Source organism: Dermacentor silvarum, chromosome 8 (genome assembly GCF_013339745.2).
Source record: "Dermacentor silvarum isolate Dsil-2018 chromosome 8, BIME_Dsil_1.4, whole genome shotgun sequence".
Classification (NCBI taxonomy): Eukaryota; Metazoa; Arthropoda; class Arachnida; order Ixodida; family Ixodidae; genus Dermacentor; species Dermacentor silvarum.
Window position 1 is genome coordinate 15,605,113 of NC_051161.1, and position 8,470 is coordinate 15,613,582.

The window sequence follows — 8,470 nt, forward strand, 5'->3', positions numbered from 1 at the left end:
GAGGGCGACGTGGCGTCACGGCGACGCCTTTTCCCTCACGCAACAGCTGGGGCGCTAACCCGGCAGCAGGTGCACCCTTTCGCCCGCTCTGTCAACACCACCTAGATAGCACAAGGCCTACGCACACCGATCATGACGTCATGATACCTGGCCCGACTGTCATTGAATCTAATGGGGACGCTCCCGCGTAAGCAACAGTGATTTTGACGTCACCGCTTTCGTCACGCCAGCCTTGGCAATGGAAATTCCGGGCCATGTAGCGTGATGTCATAGATCGGAGTGCGCAGGCCTTGTGCTATCTAGGTGGTGTTGGCTCTGCTCCGTCGAGGCGCGCTTGTGACGTGGCGTCGCAGCCAATGGAAAATTAGGTGCCATTTCACTCCTACAGAGGACAGACGCCGGCTATTTCCCTCCATGGGCCATCTGACGTTTTCGAATTAAAACTAATAGGCTAAGCTGCATTTGCTGCGACTGCTTGCGCAGTCCCATCGCCTTTTTCACATCGGCGAGCCGCTCTTGCCCGATAAACCTCCAGTACTTTAATACCGACCGCTTCTTGAACGCCGTAAACCGATGAGGCTTCAGTCAAGATGCAACAGCAGGAGCCCGTGCAACATTTACGTCAGCGTTAAGTTATTGCTGAGTAGAAGCGCCAGTGTTGCCATTCTTTCTTTCAAACATTCCGCTAAAGCAACATTAGATGTCAGTATAAACATTTTTTGTGAATGTTTTGACGCTTGTTTGCACCGAGAATAGGTGTTTATGGCATAACTTAACCAAAAGAGCTAAACGCTTCAGCGTAATGAAATGCATCAAATGAGTTGCACGAATGGAACATTTTCATCGTAACAGTCTAAGTTTGGAAGGACACCTGGCGTTGTGGCTCAATGGATATAGCGCTTGAGCACGAGGTCGCGGGTACGATTCCTTGCGACGTCGGCCGCACTTCGATGAAGGCGAAATGCAAAAACGCTCGCGTAATGAGATTTACGTCACCTATATCGGTCAAAATTAATCCGGAGTCCCCCACTACGGCGTGCCTCATAATCAGATCGTCATTTTGGCACCTAAAACCCTAGAATTTAATTATTAAGGCAAAAGCCTTATGATGCCCCATGAAGCGAAAAATCCGGCGAGCGTACGTCGTTAACATCGAATGGCAAGAAAATTGACGTGGCCAAGTGATGACGTCACGTTCCCGGCTCTGGACCTGCTGCGGCTCGCACAGCGAAATCCCACGGTTTGCAGCCAAAAAACCGCCCATCACTCAAAAAACCGACGTGGTCCACTCCCAAAACTGGATTAAGGTGGATTAAAGTGTATTAAGGTGAACTAAGGTGGATTAACGTGGATGAAGGTGGCTTCAGGCTGGTACAAATTGGTACCCGCCGCGGTGGCGCAGTTAGCTAATGCGTTGCGCTGCTGAGCATGAGGTCGCGGGATCGAATCCCTGCCGCGGCGGCCGCATTTCGATGGAGGCGAAATGCGAAAACGCCCGTGTGCTTCCGTTGTAGTGCACGTTAAAGAACCCCAGGTGGTCAAAATTAATCCGGAGCCCTCCACTATGACGTGCCTCATAATCAGAAGTGGTTTTCGCACGTAAAACCCCAGAAAGAAGAAGAACAACAACAAATTACAGAAAGACGGCTTAAGGTGGATTAATGCGGATTAAAATAGACATGATGTGGATGAAGGTTGGTACAAATTACAGCAAGGTGGATTAAGTTGGATCTTTAATTTAAGGTGATAACTTAGACAAGTCCTAATGCTTTCGCATTCAAATCAAGAAAGGGTACCTGAGTGAATGTCAACATTTTAATATAATTGGTTTTGCTTACAATACGAAGCAGTGACGCGACAACTAGCGTAATTATGTACAGTATATAACTTTCATTGTTAGAATACGTGCGCGAGCGTTCTCGTCTCGACAAAAAGAAAATTTTATTTAGTGACGACATTGTTATGCTCACATAATTATATAATTATGGCCACATAATCGCATAATTATGCTCACATAATATTTACTCTAATATTCAGATATTTATTCATTCATATCTGTAACAGTATACATTTTAATTCACATTTACAAGATACTTGTTTCATTTCAACTAAACAAAAAATTGATAACAGTCTTTTCGCCGCCCGATTCATGGCTGATCCCCCAGAGTGGCTTGCCCGATTTCACGAAGGAACAAGAACAAGACTGTGTGCCTAGTCGTCCTCCGTTGTGGAGGTGGCGCTGCCCGGCAATGGAGGGAGACTGGTTTTTCTTCCTACCTTCCTACCTTTGGCTTCTCGCTGCTGGCTTCATTTAAATTATCGTACTTCAGGGCTACCTTGAGGATGAGCTGCACAGCTTGGCGTCAGCCACTTATATCCGCACGCGGTGGCTGCGCTCCCTCCAGACGCAGTGTTATATAATTTTTAACAGCGAAACTGTTTACGCCAGCCGTAATTTGTGGTGCGTAGCCGTGGTAGCCATGGCAACCCGGAGGAGGAGGAAACCGCGTGCATGCGCACGAGGTCTCCTCTTCGCCAGCTCCGTCTTCCCGACCCTTGCCTCTCTTATCTCCGCGGTGCGCTGAGCCAGGAGAAAAAAAAAGGGGGGAAAGCTTGCACTAGGCCGCGCAAAGCTCAAGACTACAGTGTACTAGAACAACTCTTCTAGTACAGTGTACTCAAGACACAGCGAAGCTGGCCGATTGATATCGAGCGGCTAGCCTCCAACTTGTTCGGCGTCGACAAGCAGCAGCGTTCTTGGCACTGTGCCAACCTTGGTTAGCCTGCCTGCGTTTGTGGCATACCAGGAACGCTGTCGCTCGTAGGCGCGCACGCGTCCAGCGCTAGTCACGCGAAATGTCGCGAACGGGAAGGTACCTCCGAAAATGATCGCTCGAGAATACCTTCCTACATGCGTAGTTAAGTTAAACCAAGTTAAGACCTAGCAGCAACCAAGTTCATACCTAGCAGTAGCAGCCAGTAAGCTTCGCTGTGCCTAAGCTTTGCGCGAGCGAGTGCGAACTTGCCTGATTTTTCATATTCCTTTGCACACAGCAGCCCCCGTTGGAGCTATTACAGGTGTGAGGAAAACATCACATACCACGTGCAGACAAAGAATTTGTCAATGACAATGAATGAACATCTCCAGGCAAAGCATTCCAATGTTCTATTGTTGAAGGCTCAATTCTTCTTCTTTGTCTGGCTCTCTGTGGGTCGGAAGGTTCGAATCCTCAAAGGGGCACTGCGGTTCTCTCTATCTTTATTTCTTTATCCTCTTTGCAAAGCTTTTCGGGACTCCTGCGATTCCCTCCTTACCGATAACCCATTTAGGCCCGGATTATAGCGCAGGGTTCAGTCTTCGTAAAGCGCCGTTTTCAGCGGGACACTGAAAATACGTAGATATATAGCGGATTCCACTTGGTTGCCTTGAGCGTGTAATTTTCTTTTTATCAACCTGATTATGCGTACGCGTCGAATGGGAGGGAGGAATTTCGAGCGCCGTGACATCTTTGCAAAACTGTGTGCACGTTGTTAAACGGTCGCTGTTCTGCAGCCGCTGCAGAAATGAAAGCGGATGCGTGCTGAATTTTTGTCAAGGCGCTATTACAAACACAGACTGCTATGACGCTGTATTCGTTAAGAACACGAAGCGCTTGTTTCCTTCTGGCTCCAGCATTCGTGGACTGTGCCGAAGGTTCTAGTCGTTGTCTTTTTTTTTTTTTTTTCGCTCTCTTTTGTGGCGTTCGCTATGGCTTTTCATACACAAGAGCTTATGAACGAAAACATGATAGCTCATTATTGCGCCACAGGGGAGCCGAGTTCAACAGCTGTTGTTGCACGAGTTTTCGTTTTTACTTGCCTCTCATTTCCTCTGGATTTTCGCTGACGCAGCTGGTGCAGCCATACTCTTACACTGCGTCGCTACCTCCTGATATGCGCTTAGGACTTCCAACCCGGAACTGCTTTTGGATATTTCGCGACAACAATAAGCTTTTGACTGTTGACGGAACGATTTTGCCAGTTCAATATTTATCGAGTTTGCGATAGCAATTGACTTTATCCTGCTCGTCCAGTTACTAAAGTCATCGTGATTACATCCCGCGGTTACTAAACATTTGCCTCCATTGCTATTTTGTTAACCCGCCGAGGTTGCTTAGTGGCTATGATGTTGGGGTGCTACGCATGAGGTCGCGGGATCGAATACCGGCCACGGCGGCCGCATTTCAATGGCCGCGAAATGGGAGAATACCCACGTGCTTAGATTTAGGTGCACGTTAAGGAACCCCAGGTGGTCCAAATTATTCTGGAGTCCCCCACTACGGCGTGCCTCATAATCACATCGTGGTTTTGGCATGTAAAACCCCGTAATTTTCTTGCCACCTTCTTACTATAGAAAGGTCATCGAATAGGCGTTATTTAGCGCCAGTACATATGTGTATATATACATATTGTCACATTTATTTCTGTCATACTTTATTGGCTTGCATCTATATTCCTTACCCATTGTAAACGGACTTTCTTTTTTTTTAACTCAGGTGATGGACTACCTTTTCGTATACTATGTGTCGCACGTAACTTGTGCAAAAATGTTAAAATATGCATGTGCCGTCGCTTTGCCTTCGCTTGAAGCAAGTGGTCAGGCCGCCTTTTTGTATTTCGCCTAATTAAATAGTTAGTGATTATTAATGAATCAACTTCATTAAATATTATATTCAAAGAAAAAGTGTCCATAAGAAAATTGTAGACCATCCTGAAAAAGTTGTCGCAGTTTCACCTGAACGGTGAAGCATCAATTGCGATAGCAAATTTGTAGAGAGCTATACGGAGTAATGATATTAGCTTTATCAGCTGTATAAACTTGGACATGCAGCAGCACCGGCAACGCGCAGAACTGTTGTCGACGCCGTCGGCGTTTTGCCCGCGTTCGCTCAAAATGCGTGCGGCGTTGGTGATGATGATAAGTGGTTCTTGAGGGAAAGGGAAAGGTTGGCGCTATCTTCTGCAGCCCTTGAGGGAGCACGGCTCAGCGCCAAGCGTTGGTGACTGTTGCCGGACCCTCTGATACAAATAGGCACTTGGTGCCGCAGCTAAACGTCGCCTCCCTTCCCTCCCCCCCTCCCCCACGGCCTCTCGCGCTTCGGAAGAAGGTGCGTTTGCTATACATATATGGTGATTGTAAAGGAGGAAAGAGACGCCTACTTCTGCAGCCCTTAAGGAAGCACGGCGCAGAACGCGCGTTTGTTCTCCGCCGTGCGTTCACTCCCCGTGAAAGAGCGCGTCCCTCGCGCCCTTTCACTCGCACATACAGCGTTCGGCGGCGCGCGGCGACGATTTCATCTCCATTGACGTCATAAGGAACCTCACGGCGACGGCGACGGCGACGGCGACGGCGACGGCAGAAATCTGCTTTTGAGTGTCCATATAATTGCTATCGCAATAAAATTCCCGATCCAACTTTTTGTTCAATACGTGCCACATGAACCTGAATCGGGAATTTTTTAGACTAACCTACTTAGGAACGTGTTTAGTTCAATCCCATCGATCAGTTACGGTGATGATAATAGGCTAACCATTGACGCAATAAAACCATATCTTTCCTTCTTTTCAATCACCAAATAAGGGATTATAAATTATCGCTTGTCTCTTTGTTTCCAATCACCAATTTCGTTTCGCGGGGAACAAACATCACGCCTATAATGTTGTCGTTAACAGAAATTTAAAATGCCATCACTAGGTGGATGAATGGATGGATGGAAAAAAGTGGTTGCAGTTTCACCTGAAAGGCGAAGCATCAATTGCGATAGCAAACTTGTAGAGAGCTATACGGAGTATGAGTGAGTGAGTAAACTTTTATTGTTCGTAAGGGGTGACACCGGAGCTCCGGTACCGCTCGTAGGCGTCCATACGGAGTAATGATATTAGCTTTATCAGCTGTATAAACTTGGACATGCAGCAGCATCGGCAACACGCCGAACTGTTGTCGACGCCATCGGCGTTTTGCCCGCGTTCGCTCAAAATGCGTGCGGCGTTGGTGACTGTTGCCGGAGCCTCTGATATAAATAGGCACTTGGTGCCGCAGCTAAACGTCGCCTCCCTTCCCTCCCCCTCCCCCACGGCTTCTCGCGCGTCGGAAGAAGGCGCGTTTGCTCTACATATATGGTGATTGTAAAGGAGAAAAGAGACGCCTACTTCTGCAGCCCTTAAGCGAGCACGGCGCAGAACGCGCGTTTGTTCTCCGCCGTGCGTTCACTCCCCGTGAAAGACGCGCCCCTCGCGCCCTTTCACTCGCACATACAGCGTTCGGGGCTGCAGAAGATAGCGCCAACCTTTCCCTTTCCCTCAAGAACCACTTATCATCATCATCGGCGACGATTTCTTCTCCAAATGACGTCATACGGAACCTCACGGCGACGGCGACGGCGACGGCGACGGCGACGCCGACGGCAGAAATCTGCTTTTGAGTGTCCATATAATTGCTATCGCAATAAAACTTAGTCTCCCTTCAGTGGAGGGGGCCCTCCTATACAGGGCAGTGACGAACACACGCTTACATATAGGTACAGGCTGTTTCATTTTAGCTGCACCAATTTTTCTTTAATTGCCTGTGGCAGATAGCACAATTATAATCCTTGATCTAAACTACTCGATGAGGCGGCCATTACTTCCACGAGAAAGCAAAACGCCTAATTGAATAATTAACATAATTACGCTAACGGACTTTTTAAATTAATTATCTTACGGCACATCTTTCAATCTACGAATTATAGCCGCTGAGTTCGCAAGGCGTATCCACTTGGAACGAATTCTCAGGACTGAACGAGTTTCGAGATATTAATTTTCAAAGTGTGCGACGAAATGCATGGGCGTTCCATTAACTTTTTGAGGAAAACGCTGTTTCATGCATTGAAGCACAAAGTTAACCATCCGTCATAACCTCCTACATATGAGGGCCCACGGTACCGTACCATTCTGAACAACACTTAATTGTGGCATACATAAATGCGCAGCAGCTGGGTATGCTGCCAATCTGGAGTCTGTTTACGACGATACTGCCGCTTATTACATGGTCGCACCTGCCCCCAAGCTGTACGGTAAATTTTAGGCTAAGAGTTCTTTTGCGCCGGGCGCAGCCTGACTGCGGTGATGTCACGTGACCTAGCGTATGCGCTCTTCCGATATCGGTGCACCCCTCACTCTAGGTCGTCAAGCCCTCGACTGTTCGGTGAAGTCAGCAGGGAGACGTCGCGTTACGATCAGTGCGTCGCAACTACCAGGTAATCAATAAATTCGTTTATTCTTTGTCGCCATTGTTCCTATCAGATTGGTTGCGTGCATTTCGTACGCGCACCTCAAAGGCGGCTGCACGGGAAATGCTCACTCGGAAATCTGCCACTCGGCTGCACCGAAAACTGATTTCGGAGACCGGAGAAGGTTATCCCCTTATATACTGTAAAAAAAATTATAGATCCCTATTTCAGAAGGAATTGGTCATAACACGAGTGTGAAACGTGCATTCTAAGAATAGTGGCAACTTCGTTGCACTTTCACAAATTCGATAAGTTTGCGCACTCTGATATTAAAGTTTCGCTAGAAGCAGTGACAGCGATAGAAAGCACGCGAGGTCTGTGCCAACCTTTCTATGCCTGGTTTCATAACCATTAGATAGGCACAATACGGCAGTTTCGCCATCCTGCCGACGCGCGTGATGATGAATGCGTGACGTACGTACATCCGGGACAGACTTTTCGGTGGAACGCGCCATAGAACACGTTCGTGTTAAAATGAATTTAGATAGTCTATACGCGGTAACACCCCCGGACTTCTCGTAGATTGATTGTAATGTAAGGAAGAAGTGCGCCGTGCAGAGCTCCGCAGCCGGATCGCCAGCGCTACTGAAGTGGGGCTCGGGCACGACGCTGTTCCTGGTGCCCCTGGATAAGCCTACGCTGTTGTGTCTTCCTGTCGGCGTCCTTCGTGTCGTCCACAGCCGTGCCAGACTTTCTTGTCATAGTACTTATACTAGATTAGAAGCACTACACAGCAAAGATATACACTTATTCCATGCGTATAGGGATTGAATTTTCGATCATGTTTCTGGTGGGACTTTATTGTGTATTGCGTTTATATATATATATATATATATATATATATATATATATATATATATATATATATATATATATATATATATATATATCTTTTATGTTGTTGTTGTTGTTGTTTGCGCTTTCAGTTTTGCTGGTTTCTGCATGCGTGAGTTCTTCCATTCATATGTGATTTTTAGCAACGAACTTCATTCAAGTCGTGAGTCAGCTCTCGTGCCGCGTAGTCGATCATTCGTATCTGCAGTCTGTTTTGTTCGCACTGTAGGTGAACATTTGCCTTGTAGATTTGTCATTCTGCCTTTATAAAATATATATATACTGTCTTGTGGTATAGGTAGTAAGCAGTCCTGTTTCTTTCGATTTGT

The 8,470-nt window shown here is 47.1% G+C and overlaps 1 protein-coding gene across 2 annotated transcripts in view; it reads left to right on the forward strand.

Moving 5' to 3' along the window:
• Positions 1–8,470, forward strand: part of LOC119460670 (organic cation transporter protein-like) — a 113,345-nt gene that overhangs the window by 24,813 nt on the left and 80,062 nt on the right. The gene's annotated exons all lie outside the window — the stretch shown is intronic.